The 14,465-nt window shown below is 40.5% G+C and overlaps 1 pseudogene; it reads left to right on the forward strand.

The window, feature by feature from the left end:
• The first annotated feature begins 1,261 nt into the window (after window positions 1-1,261).
• LOC132507505 (5-hydroxytryptamine receptor 3E-like) lies at window positions 1,262-2,371 on the forward strand (annotated as a pseudogene).
• Window positions 2,372-14,465: the final 12,094 nt, after the last annotated feature.

A 14,465-nucleotide genomic window follows, 5' to 3' on the forward strand; every position in this document is an offset into this window, starting at 1 on the left:
AGTAAGCACAGAATTAAATATTTTATGGTTTTCCACTTTTTAACAAAATGCACAGGGTGCAGACTGGAAGTAAAACTTCTTTTGGAAGATTCCCTGAATCATTTTAGCTTGAGAAAATGGAGTTTTATATCATCTTTAGATGCTCTGATTTCAGTCAGTGCATATTATTGCCTTGGGTCAGGTACATCAATTTATACAAAAAGCTGTTGTAATGACTTTTCCTTGCATTTTCTTCTGTGAAGTCCTCTTGTTGTGGGCTTCTGATCTTCACCGAATATCCTTATAAAAGAAAGGGAAAATATCGATAAAGTTTCACACTTCAACTTTCCGCTCAGTGTTTTTCCAGATGAATTCACTGCGCTCTGAGTCTCACCTTTAGGACTGACCCTCGTCGCAAACAATCTTGACATTTTCCTTTAGCACAACCGCCTGTACCCCAGTAGCCACATTTGAGCTTTACATGACTTCATTTGCCCTTTTAATGAACACACATTCCAAGCATTGCATCAGTTTAAATGGCTGGCATGTGTAACTCGACATTCTCTTGTTTGGGAAAACTCAGTTTTATTGATGACATTGAGTCCTGGTGTTTGTTTACCACATTTGTTGAAAGCACTTTGCTTTGGGCCAGTTTCAGTATGCAAACCAGGACCCATCAACTTGTAAAATAAGATTTCTCTTCCCTCTCTAAAACTGGGGGGTGTAACTAGTTCAGTGTTTTTCCTGATCAGACCAGAGAAGAATTTACAAACTGAGGATTTGGGACCAGCCTTGTGCTCACTTAGCTATTTCTTTTTCCTTTACTTTAACAACAGGGCTCTAAGAAGACATAGTGGTTAGATGTTTACTTGAGGGATTAATAAACCTTTCTTTCGGAGTTTAAAAGGATTATCAAAAGTTTTATACAGGAAGGGTCCAAGCTGATAGCATGTACAGTAAGGAAAGCTACTTGTCTTATAATATTCCCCATACTATATGTTAAAAACTTCACTGCTGAAAATGAGCAATAAATTATGGTTTCCCAAGCAGTGAGTATGTAATTAAAATACTTATGCTACTAAATGAAAACTCTTTTCATATATAGTATTGACAGTATTGCTTGCCACATAAGAAGCTTTCTGTAAGGATTGGTTGAATAAATGAATGAGAGTTGATATTGAGTGTTTTAATTTGTTGTTGGTTTTGAAAATACAGTTTAATTTAACGTCTTAATTAAAAGGATAATTTGAGCTAGGGCTCAAGGTGTGGCCTGTGGTCTGTTATGGTCAACATCATCACTAAGTCTCCAGAGAAGAGCCTAGGAAAGGAAGATGGAAAGAGGTTGGCTCCATGGGAAGGATTTTTCCTCTGCCTCCTTCTCTACCTGCTGCTTCAAGAAAAAGGAAACACTTTGACTGTCAGTCACTCAGGCTCTGACCAGCATAGTGTAGATCCTGTTGTTTGACAGAAAAGCTTCCATCCGGTCATCAGCTACAGCATCCCACTCATGTCAACATCTCCTTCACCCTGTCCACCATCCTGGAAGTGGATGCACAGCTTCAATTGATGACGTCATTCCTGTGACTAAATATGATCTCATACAATCCATTCATCAGGTGGAACCCAGAGCAATATGAGGGCATCAGGAAGCTCAGCATGGCACCTGAGAGCCTGTGGCTTCTAGATACCTTTGAGTTCATGGATGTGGATCAGACACCTACAGGTCTCATGGTTTATGTCAACAGTGAAGGTCCATCAAATACGAGAAGCCACTGTGAGAGGTCCCCACCTGTAACCTGGACATCTTCTGTTTCCCCTTTGATGAACAGAACTTCACACTGCTCCTCAGCCCTTTCATCTAAACGGGTGGCCATCAGGCACAGGTCCAGCCTCTGCGTGATGAACCTTCTGGTGCCTGGTGGTTTCCTGTTTGTCCTCAGTGCCTTCAGCTTCTTCCTGTTGGCAGAAAGACGATGACACTTCTCCTGGGCTCCACCACCTTTCTGCTCATGATGTATGACTTATTCCTGCCCACTGGCACCCCCTCATCAATGTCTGATTTGTCCTGTCTATCTCAGCCTGCCGGAGACCATGTTCATCACCTGCTTGCTGTACCTGGCCCCCACCCATGCCTCGGTAGCTCTATTTTCCGCTTCTGCACTGCACCAGCCCAAGAAAATGCTGCCCTATTGCAGCCCAGAAAGGGAATAAGGGTCTAGGTCTCACCCCCGCTCGCCTTCCTGGCCTGAAGGAGCCAGTGGAGTTGGTAGGGAAGTTGCCAGGTACCGGAGAGGCAGAGTTAAATGGATGCCCTGCATCAGCAAGGGCCAGTAGAAATGTGAGACTCAGAAGCAGCACTTGGTGGGCTTGTGGGTGCTGTCGAGCCACATGATGGGTACCCTTCTCTTTCACCTCTCCCTGCGCTTCTCGGCCTCTTCCATCATCATGGTCATTGTCTTCTGGAACCCCTCAGCAGGTGTCCACGTGCCAGCCCTCGTCTGGAGCTTCTCTTGCCTCTGGAAACTGGTCAGGCACTCATGCCTGTCCAGATCCCAGCCCCCAGCCCTGGCAGCCACCTTGTTTTTTAACCCAGTCCTTCTATGCATTTTCAGACCAGGCCTGGATCGTCCTCTGCGCTCTCCAGAAGTCACGTCTTTGCCCCTGCATGCCGTTGGCTCACCTCAGCCAGCCCTGGAGCTCTCTCTGGTTCCTCAGGAATCAAGTTCCTGGACTTCTTTTGTTGAATCATCTCCCGTCAACCCTTTTGCAGGGGGGAAAAAAAGGGGACAATTCGACTTTTTTTTTTTTGAAGGTATATTTTTAGTAAAATTTAACTAAGCCTTTAATAATTTTATAGTTACTAATTTTTGCCAAGAATGACCTAGGAATTTTCCTTAAGTAAAACCCTTGTGTTTGGTAGTGGAAATTAAGGATATAAGCAGTATTCCTAGGGAAACATTAAAAAAAAAACATTAATGAGTAACACAGTGTGACATTTGGTATGCCAGTGTTAGTTACCTACTTCTTAAATAGGTCCTAAAGACCTACCAATGTATCAAAATAAGAAAACAGTATCCAGGAACTTCCTTGGTGGCACAGTGGTTGGGAATCCACCTGCCAGTGCAGGGGACACAGGCTCGAGCCCTGGTCCAGGAAGATCCCACATGCCGCAGAGCAACTAAGCCCCTGTGCCACAACTACTGAGCCCGCGTGCCACAACTGCTGAAGCCCACGTGCCTAGAGCCCGCAACAGAAGCCACTGCAGTGAGAAGCCTGCGCACTGCAATGAAGAGTAGCCCCTGCTCTCCGCAACTAGAGAAAGCCTGCACAGCAACAAAGACCCAGCAGAGCCAAAAATTAAAAAAAAAAAAAAGGAAGAAAACAGTACCCATTAAAATGTTACATAATTCAGAATGACCATTATTTTCCCTGTATTAGCTGGAAGTTTCCCTGTTTTTTTCTTGAATTATCATGGTGTCATTGCTTAAAATGCATTACAGTAGTTCTGCTTAACCCTTTTTCTGCAAAGTCCATATTTTGGGCCCTTGATAATGATTTCATATGGCATAAAATATTAATTTTCTTGGTGATTGAATTGGTTACAAATTCCTTAGTAGTCAACATTCATGGATTCACAATAAAAGTGAAGATGTGAAGGAAAGTAAGGAAGAGTACATTTGTCTATATTATTGTAAAATTTTAGTTAATGCTTTTATAGAAATGCATTGTTTGGTTACTTAAGGCTTTTCTACCATTTTATTATAAAAATACAAAAATGTTGAAAGGATTATGCAGGGAATACCATATACCCACTCCTTACATTCTACAGTTTTTAAATATTTGCTTCATCACACATAGATCGTCTATCCAGCCTTCTGTTTATTCATGAATCCATCTTTTTGCTGCATGTCAGACTGATGTGCAGACAGCACATGCATACCAATAACTGGCATTCAGTATTTGTTCATGGTGTTTTGTTGCTTTTAAATTTAAAATAAATGTAGCATTCACTGTGTTTTGACAGATGTGTAATATAAATCCATGTAACCCAAACTCTTATGAAGATATAAACCGTGACTTGAAAAAGTATCCTCCTACCCCTGCCCCTCAGCCCACTTGAATATCACACCCCAGCCGTTCTGGAAACCACTCTTCTGAGTTTTTTTTTAAACCAAAGATTAGTATTTTTTGTTCTAGAACATATCTTGAAACATACGGTATGTACTCTGTGGTGTAAGACTTCTTTCACTTAGCATAATGTTTTGGGGTTTCATCTGTATTGTTACGTGTATCAGTAATTCATTCCTTTTTATTAATAAGTTGTATTACATCATATGAAACCCACCAAGGTTTATCTATTTCCTGACTGTTTCCCATTTTTGGCTATTATGAGTAAAGCTGCTGAGAACAAGCCATTTACTTGCTGGGTATTTCCATCTGATTAACTCAGGAGCTTAGAAGTTAGTCTATTCAAAATTGAGGTTACCCAGCTGTGTCTTCTCCCCAAGTCCCTGTGTCAGTGAATGGCACCACCCTTCAAAGTGCTGTCCAAGGCATAACCTTGACTGCTTCGTGTCCCTGAGCTCTCACACGTCATCACATACAAAGTCCTGCCAGTACCGTCTTCATCACATTTACTCACTTTGCCATAGTGCCGAATCACGATCCTGTTTGAAGCCATCACCATTTTCATCTGGATGGCCACAGTAACCTCCTAAGTAGTTTTCTTGCCACCTCTCTTGGCTCTCCCTCTATTACTTTCTCCACACTACTGTCAGGGATCTTTGAAAAAGCACACATTGGATCATGTTACTTACCTATTGAAAAATGTCTGGTTGTTTCCCATTGCTCTTAGGCTAAAAAAAGTAAAATCCTTACCATAGTTTGCAAGGCTCTGCATGATTTGACTCTTGTCTCTTCCCTGGTTCTCATCTTTCTAACCACGCTGGGTTTGCACGTCGCATAATGCTTCGCGCCTTAGGCTTTATCCTCCTCTGTCTTGGCTCAGTCTCTCTAATCGGGTCATTCCCATTGGTCCACATTTCTGTTCTGGTGTCTCCCATTTTAAAGACAGAGAAAAACTGCCTGTATTAGTTGGGATTAGAATTGTCTGTGGCAGCAGAAAATCAAATCAAAGCAAAATGATTGTTTTTTTTCTTTTTTGTGGTACACGAGCCTCTCACTGTTGTGGCCTCTCCCGTTGCGGAGCGCAGGCTCAGCGACCATGGCTCATGGGCCCAGCTGCTCCGCGGCATGTGGGACCTTCCCGGACCGGGGCACGAACCCGCGTCCCCTGCATCGGCAGGCGGACTCTCAACCACTGCGCCACCAGGGAAGCCCCAAAATGCTTGTTTTTAAAATAAGTTGGAAGATGATTTCTCCTGGAAGAATTGTGTAGCAGGACAGTGCAGGTCTGGGGTGGTGCCAGTGCTCCCCCAAGACCTCAGTAAACCAAATCGATTCTCCCTGTACAGTTTCCCACTCGTAGGTTATGGCCTTTTTATCTTCATAATCCAAGTTGGAACTTCAGAAATCACAGTCCAATCAGCAGGATGGAAGAAAGGACAAAAGACATCCACTCATTGGATGATGAGATTTCTCACAATCTGCTAACATTTCCCTGGGCAGAACTGAGTTACCTGGCCACACCTATTTTTCAAGGAAGGCAGCTAAAAATCGGAGGTTCTAATTTGGGGAAAGTGGACGACTGGGGTAGGTATTTGCCATTGCCTTACCTCCCTAGACCCCCACATTCCTCTCCAGCCACCATCGTGTTTTTCTGTTTCTTTTTAGAATCAAAACTTGAAAGAGTTGTCTATTAATGATATTCTACTTGTTCAAAGCCCCTTCTCTTCTCATCTCACCCCAACTCCTGTGCTCACCCTAGTTGGTTGTGTCAAGGTTACCTGTGATCTCGGTGTTTCAAGAATATAAGGAATATGGACAAGTCTTATCTGATGTCATTTCTCGGTAGCTTTCAGTTCTTTTTCCCTTGAAGGACTTTCTCTGTATGTGGATCAGTCTTGAGCTTTTTATTCATCTTCTGTGACTTCATCGTCTGCCATCCTTCTGGAAACTCATTACCCTCTTATTTTTTCAGCATCTCCTATTCTACCCAATGCGTGAATGCTGGAATTTCTCAAGGTTTAGTTTTTCTGTTTTTTTGTTTTTTAATTGTAGCAATAGATACAAAGCATAAAATTTACCATAAAAATGTCACCATTTTTAAGTGGCATTAAGTATAGTCACATTGTTGTGCAGTCATCCTCACCATCCACATGTAGTACTTTTTCAGCTTCCCAAAGTGAAACTCTGTAACCATTAAACAATAACTAGCCATTTTCCCCACCCCCACTTCCTTACAACTACCTTCCTACTTTGTCCCTTTGAATTCTCAAGGCTGGTTTTGCATCTAAATTGGGAGCACCGTGGGAATTCCCCCGCAGTCCAGTGGTTAGGGCTCCACGCTCTCAGGCTGAGGGCCTAGGTTCAGTCCCTGGTCGGGGAACTAAGATCCCATCCTACAAGCCGAGTGGCATGGCCTAAATAAATAAATAAATAAATAAAAATAAATTGGGAGCACCTTTATCTCTTCTTTGTGCCCTTCCTATGCGAGACCCTCAGTTTCCATGACCTTAAATATCATCTGTAGAATTGCAAATTTATATTTTTGATCATATTTTTTCCCTTCAATCACTAGGTTCTTAAAGCTTTAGCTTGGTATTTCCACTTGGATGGAAATCCACTTCAACAGCTCATAGACTTTAAAATTATATAACTTGTCTAAAACTTTTATTTTCTCAGTCTCATTTGTTCTTCTCCTTTCTTCCAAGCTCAGCTATCCAGTTATTTAAACCAGAGACATGCCTGATAACTTAATAACTTCCTTTCCCTCCACCCCCCACCCCCCACCCCCCACCCCCCAATCAAATCAGTCATTAGGCTTCTGAGTTCTACCCTCAGTACATGTTGATTTGATTCACTTTTCTTCATTCTACCTTCCTAACCTTCACCATGCTCCCATCATCTCTTGCCTGACAATTGCAATGTCCTCCTAACTCATCTCTCTCCTCCCAGCCCGGATCCCTTCAATGTGTTCTTTTAAACACAAATAGAGTCATGTTCCTCCAAGTCTTTTTTTTTTTTTTTTTTTTTTTGCTGTACGCGGACCTCTCACTGTTGTGGCCTCCCCCGCTGCGGAGCACAGGCTCCGGACGCGCAGGCTCAGCGGCCATGGCTCACGGGCCCAGCCGCTCCGCGGCATGTGGGATCTTCCCGGACCGGAGCACGAACCCGTGTCCCCTGCATCGGCAGGCGGACTCTCAACCACTGCGCCACCAGGGAAGCCCCCCTCCAAGTCTTAAAACCCTTCATTGCCTTCCAAGTACTCTTAGAATAAGATCTAAACTCCTTACCATGGCTTTCCAGGCTTTGATGAGTTGGCCCTTACTGTCCTCTCCACCTCACGTGTTGCCACTTTCTCCTTCCAGCCTGGTCTTCTTTCAATTCCTTTAACACCGAGTTCCCTCCTGCTTCAGGGCTTTTGGGCTGTGTGGTACTCCCCTCCTGCAATGTTCTGTATGTATTTTTGACATCCTTCAGGACTTGGCTTAAATGACCCTTTAGAGACCCGGAGGGATTGCCCCAGCCAATATTAAGTAGAAACCCTCTTATTGTTCTGATTCAGAGCATCCTGTTCTTTTTTTAACCCCCCCAATGTTAAACAATGATTTCTTCCCCTTCTTTCTTCATTTCCCCTAGTAGGTTTATTTTATTATTATTTACAAAAATTTGTTCCTTTTCCCCAGTAGATTGTAAATGTTACCAGGGACTGTTTAAATTCTATTCCCTATGACATACCTAATGTTTAACACAATGACTGACACACATTTGGCAGGCAGTACATACTTGTAAATGAATGAAAGCCCATCCCTCTCCTTGGCATGGTTTGTGTTCCCCCCTTGTGTTACCCCCATGGTTTGTGTTCCCCCCTTGTGTTACCCCCATGGTTTGTGTTCCCCCCTTGTGTTACCCCCATGGTTTGTGTTACCATGCTTCATATTGTGGCTCGCTTTTTTGAAGGCTGCCTTCCCTGATTAATAGACTACATGGCATCTCTGTATCAGATGGTATCATTGCAACTTTTAAGTTTCTTTCTTGAAAATTCTTATGCTTTCTAATTATACATTGGGCAGGGTTGTTTGTTTCCCTGACTGTACTGTCAGCCTCATGAGAGCAGTGGCCGTGGCTGTTTTCATCAATCATTGTTTCCCATCAGATGAGCATCTTGCTCCACACTCATCTTGTTTCGTACATGAGCTCATAGTGGTGAAAATATACCTCACCAACTGGTTGACATTTCATACTATGATAGTTATATACCATTTTATCAGATGTGACTAGGTGCTGGAGATGGAGGATATATGGAGAGAATCTTCATTTCTTGAAACCAGAATTTGGAGAGTTGAGTGATTTTTAATTGGATTCTCCTTAGATGGTAAGAACCTAAAAATTTGCAAGAGAAAAACTGTTTGGAACTTTCATCCTGAGCATCACATGAAGACATCTGAAATATTGCCAAGTGCAATTCTTCACTGTTGAGGATTAATGAAATCCTGGGCCATCTGCATGTTTGTCTTTCCAAGTCTCCCTTGTGACATCATTAGTGAGCTTAAGCCTCCAGAGAAGCTTCTTTGGAAATTTTCATAATCAATTAAATTCATTTTTGAAATGTGTAAATTCTTTGAATGTTACTCATAACTTTTTATGGGCACCACACATTTTCCTATATCAGAAAGATTTAAAATTACTTTTGCAGAAAAATACATTTGGAGTACAGTAGATATTTTCTACCATGCCATATAAATTCAGTGGGGTAACACTTTATTTTTCTGGCATGTTCTCGGAAGGAATGATTTCCAACATTAATTCAGGAAAGTCTAGTGGTTTTAAAAATCCTACCATGTGCAAGGGGATTTGCCTATCACCTTGTGTTAATTGGCCTCAGTTTCCCAACAGCTTTTAGCCCTAGGCCTCTCCACCATATACCCTCAACCAAAAGTCAGGTGCTGGGCTATAAAGCTGTCTGTTCATTCCTTCTTCCTAAGATCAAAGCCTAGCTAGTTATAAAATGCCCGGGGCCCCAGCTTTTCTGATTCTGGTAGAAGTACTGTTTATTCACTCTTTTGAGTATTACCACAGTCCTGATATTTTTCCTTGAACCCATTTCAGGTAAACAGAAGATGAATGGATCACTTGCTGGTTATATTTGGCATACAGCATGTTTAGTTTAGGCCATATCATATTCATTCAGACAGTGATTTTGATATAAATGATGTGTCTGCATTTTAAAATTAAGGAGATTTTACATAACCAATCTGTTTTGGTAGCTTTTCTTGAAAAACCTGGAAGGCTGGCTGTTTTGGGCCGGCTCCTGCACATGCTAGTTGGAGCTGGTGATATCAAGCAACCACCTTGGACAGGACAGGTGGTCTCCTGTTTGGTACACCCTGTACCACTCCCTGTTGTTTCCCTGACACTGAGGTCAAGTGTCAGTTACCATTTATCCTTGTTGTACTATTGGTTTTCTCATGGTACAATAAAATAACCCTTGTACCCCTGTCTGTCAGTCTAGGGGAAATGTGAGTGAGGGGTAGACAGTGAATTCCAAGAAAATGAGAGAAGGTATATTTCTTTGGGGAAATGAATAACTTTTATATGTCTGTTTTTTTCTTTTGTGGAATGTCTATTTGAATTAAAAGCATGCGCTATGCCCCTTCATTGTTAACAGTTCCTTTCCTGGTTCCTATAGACATACGAATCAGGGACTTCGGATTAGATGCATGATCCTATAAAAAGAAAGTGACTCCACCTTTGGGTCCCTCAGAGGACAGTATATTGATCTCCTCGAAGCTTACGACTCTCTTGGAGTGAAATTCCCAGGTATCCTGTCTGTGACTTGTCAAGAGGGTAGCTGTTTCTGGCTTTCCCAATAATTAGACCTTATAGGACGTGGCAAGTTCAGTATAAGTAAAACAAACTTTACCGTAAGGATTGTATATTATAAAAAGGGGATTGAACCATTTTTAAAAATAGTAATGTCACATAACTGGTTTAAGAGAGACAATACAGCAGCTCTGAGGAGGGAAAGATTACATCTGATTGAGGGGATCTTGAAGTTGCTTTTATGTTTCGCCTTGAACAACGGGTAGAAAATCAGCAGCAGGAGACAGTGAACCCGTAGAACAGTTTGAATAAAGGAAAAAAACTGTAGGGATCAGGTGTGGATAGGACAGTGGCTAGAGGTGTTGATGAAAGTAGAGGAAACTGAGGAAAAGCAAAACCAAAAAGGTGGGTTGAGGCCTGGTTATGGACAGTCTTAAACGCTAGGCCAAGAAGTTTGCACCTAACTTAAGGGATAATGAATAAGCACTGACTGACTTTTGAATTCGGGGAGGGACTTATCAGAGCCTATGACTTGAAGGGGAAAAGGCTGGAAGTGCTGCCACCAGTGGTGAAAGAGAGAGAATCACTAGGTCTGTGCAGCTTCTTGGTTATGGTAGTGTGGGGGGATGGGCAGCGGGGAGGGAGGAGCTGGAGGGGAGGGGTGGGGATAAGGTTTTGAAGAGATGGAGTCGAGTATGGATGTCCGAAGGAGGACCTGGTTGGGAAGGCGTATCCGATAGGATGCTTTCAGTTTCAAGTAACAGGTTGGCTCTGACAACATGAACATGTGTGGGCTTACGTTACTGAAGAGTGAAGAGATAAGTGGGCTTCAGGAATGGTTGATCAAGGAGCTTCATGATGTCATCCAAAGCTCAGATGTTCTGTGACTCTCAGCTCTGCCTTCCACATGGGTGGCTTTATCCGGAAGCTGATCCTCCTCATGGTCACGGGTGGCAGCCTGTAGGAGTCGGGCTCCATTTGTCTTTGTTCCCATCTAGTGGGATAGAGAAAATGTTTTCAGAAATTCTCTTACAAAAGCCTGAAAGCTTCATTCTCAAAAGCTTCCATTAGACCACTTCCCACTTGTCTTTGGCCCAAATTAGATTACATGACTGACTATTCTTTTTATTAATTGTGGTATAAAATTTAATATCTTAACCTTTTTTTGAGGTAACATTGGTGTATAACTTTATGGAAGTTTCATGTGTACAGCATTACGTTTTGACTTCTGTGTATGCTACAGCATGCTGACCATCAAAAGTTTAAGTTTTCTGTCACTATACAGTTGACCCACTGTAGCCATTTCGTCATTCCCCCCACCCCCTTCTGCTCTGGTAACCACTAACCTATTCTTTGTATCTATGTGTTTTTTTTGGTTTAGATTGGTTTGTTTATTTTGTTTTTGTTCTTTTATGTTCCATATACAAGTGAAATCTTACAGTATTTGTCTTTTTCTGTCTGACTTATTTCACTTAGGATAATACCCTCAAGCTCCATCCATGTTGTCGGAGATAACTACGTTCTCTTTTTTTCTGGCTGAGTAGTATTCCATTGCATATAAATATCACATCTTCTTTATCCATTCTTCTGTCCATGGGCACTTCGGTTGTTTCTATATCTTGGTTATTGTAAGTAATGCTACCGTGAACGTAAGGGTGAGTTTATCTTTTTGAATTAGTGTTTCATATTCTTTGGATAAATACCTAGAAGTGGAAAAGCTGAATCATATGGTAGTTCTATTCTTAAATTTTTGAGTTATCTCTGTATTGTTTTCCATAGTGACTGCTACCAATTTACATTCCTCCACCAGTGTATGAGGGTTCCCTTTCTCCACATCTTCTCCAACACTTGCTATTTCTTGCCGTTTTGATACTATCCATTCTGATGGGCATGAGGTGATATATCACTGTGGTTTTGATTTGCATTTTCCTAATAATTAGTGATGTTGAACATCTTTTCATGTGCCTGTTGGCCATCTGTATATTGTCTTTGGAAGAATGTCTATTCAAATCCTCTGCCCATTTTTCAGTCTGGTTTTTTTGTTGTTGTTGTTGAATTGTGTGAGTTCTTTATATATTTTGGATGTTAACCCCATATTGAGGATATGATTTGCAAATATCTTCTTCCATTTGGTAGGTCATCTTCTCATTTTTTGGTGGTTTCTTTTGTTGTGAAGAAGCTTTTTGATGTAGTCTCATTTGTTTATTTTTGCTTTGTTTCCCTTGCCTGAGGAGACATACTAAGAAAGATATTCCTAACACTGATGTCAAACAGCATACTGCCTATGTTTTCTTATAGGATTTTTATGGTTTCAAGTGTTACATTCAAATTTTTAATCCATTTTGAGTTAATTTTTGTGTATGTGTAAGATAGGTCTGGTTTCATTCTTTTGCATGTAGCTGCCCAGTTTCTCCAACACCATTTTTTGAAGAGGCTCTCCTTTCTCCGTTGTATTTTCTTTGCTCCTTTGTCATAAATTTATTGTCTATATATGTGTGGGTTTATTTCTGGGCTCCCAGTTCTTGCTTGATCTGTGTGTTTGTTTTTCCACCAATACCATGGTGTTTTGATTACTATGGCTTTGTGATCGTATAATTTGAAATCAAGGAGTGTGCTACCTCCAGCTTTGTTCTGTTTTCTCAGAATTGCTTTGGCAATTTGGGGTTTTCTGTGGCTCCATAAAAATTTTAGGATTGTTTGTCCTAGACCCGTGAAAAACGTTGAGACTGTGTTGAGTCTGTAGATTATACTTTGGGTAATATAGACATTTTAACAATGTTAATTTTTCCAATCCAGGGAGCATGGACTATCTTTCCATTTCCTTGTATCATCTTCAATTTCTTTCAACAATGTCTTACAGTTTTCAGTGTACAGGTCTTTCACCTCCTTGGTTAAATTTATTCTGAGGTATTTTATTCTTTTTGTTGTGATTGTAAATGGGATTGTTTTCTCAATTTGTCTTTCTCCTAGTTCATTGTTAATATACAGAAATGCAACAGATTTTTGTATATTGATTTTGTACCCGGGAGCTTTACTGTATTTGTGTATTGTTTCTAGTAGTTTTCTGGTAGAGTCTTTATGGTTTTCTATGTATAAAATCTTGTCATCCACAAATAGTGCCAGTTTTACTTCCTCCTTTTCAATTTAGATGCCTTTTATTTCTTTTTATTGCCTAATTGCTCTGGCTAGGACTTCCAGTACTTTGCTGAATAAGAGTGACGAGAGTGGGCATCTGCGTCTTGTTCTTGATATAACTTTTAGTTTTTCACCAGTGAGTTTGATGTTAGCTGTAGGTTTGGCATATATGGCATATATACATGTTGAGATATGTTCCTTTTATACCCATTTTATTGAGTTTTTAAAACGTAAATGGGTATTGAATCTTGTTGAATGCATTATATGCATGTATTTGGATGATCATATTATTTTTATCCTTTATTTTGTTAATGTGGTATATCATGTTGAATGATTTGCAGATGCTGAAACATCCTTGCATCCCTGGAGTAAATCCCACTTGATCATGGTGTACGATCCTTTTAATGTATTGTTGTATTTGGTTTGTTGTCATTTTGTTGAGGATTTTTGCATCTATATTCATCAGAGGTATTGATTGGCCTGTAACTTTCTTTTTTGTGTGTTGTCTTTGTCTGCTTTTGGCATCATGTAAAATGACTTAGGAAGCATTCCCTCCTCTTCAATTTTTTGGAAGAGTTTGAGAAGGACAGGTACTAAATCTCATATGAATGTTTGATAGAATTCACCTGTGAAGCTGTCTGGTCCTGGACTTTTGTTTTTGGGGAGGTTTTTGATTACTGTTTTAATCTCCTTACTGGTGATTGGTTTATTCAGATTTTCCTTTTCTTCATAATTTGGTCTTGGAAGGTGGTATGGTTCTAAGAATTTATCCATTTCTTCTGGGTTGTCCAGTTTGTTGGCATATAGCTGTTCATAGTATTCTTTTATAATCCTTTGTGTTTGTGGGGTATCTGTTGTAATTTCTCCTCTTTTGTTTCTGATTTTCTTTATCAGAGTCTCTCTCTTTTTCTTAGTGTAGCTAAAGGTTCGTTAATTTTGTTTATCTTTTCAAAGAACCAGCTTTTAGTTTCATTGATGTTTTCCATTGTCTTTTTAGTCTCTATTTCACTTATTTCTTCTCTGATATTTATTATTTCTATCCTTCTACTAATTCTGGGCTTTGTTTTTTTCTAGTTCTTTCAGGTGTAAAATGAGATTGTTTATTTGTGATATTTTTGTTTGTTTTTTGAGGTGGACCTTTATTGCAGTAAACTTTTCTCTTGCTTCCTCTTTTGCTGCATCCCATAGATTTTGGTATTTTCATTTGCCTTCAGGCATTTTTTGATTTTTCCTTTGGTTTCTTAATAGGCCCAATATTTGTTCAGTAGCATATTGTTTAGTCTCCACACATTTGTGATTTTTCTAGGTTTCTTCTTATAGTTGATTTCTAGTTTCATATCACTGTGACCAGTAAAGATGCTTGATACGATTTCAGTCTTCTAAATTTATTAAGAATTGTTTTGTGT

The sequence above is a fragment of the Lagenorhynchus albirostris genome, chromosome 16 (genome assembly GCF_949774975.1).
Source record: "Lagenorhynchus albirostris chromosome 16, mLagAlb1.1, whole genome shotgun sequence".
Classification (NCBI taxonomy): domain Eukaryota; kingdom Metazoa; phylum Chordata; class Mammalia; order Artiodactyla; family Delphinidae; genus Lagenorhynchus; species Lagenorhynchus albirostris.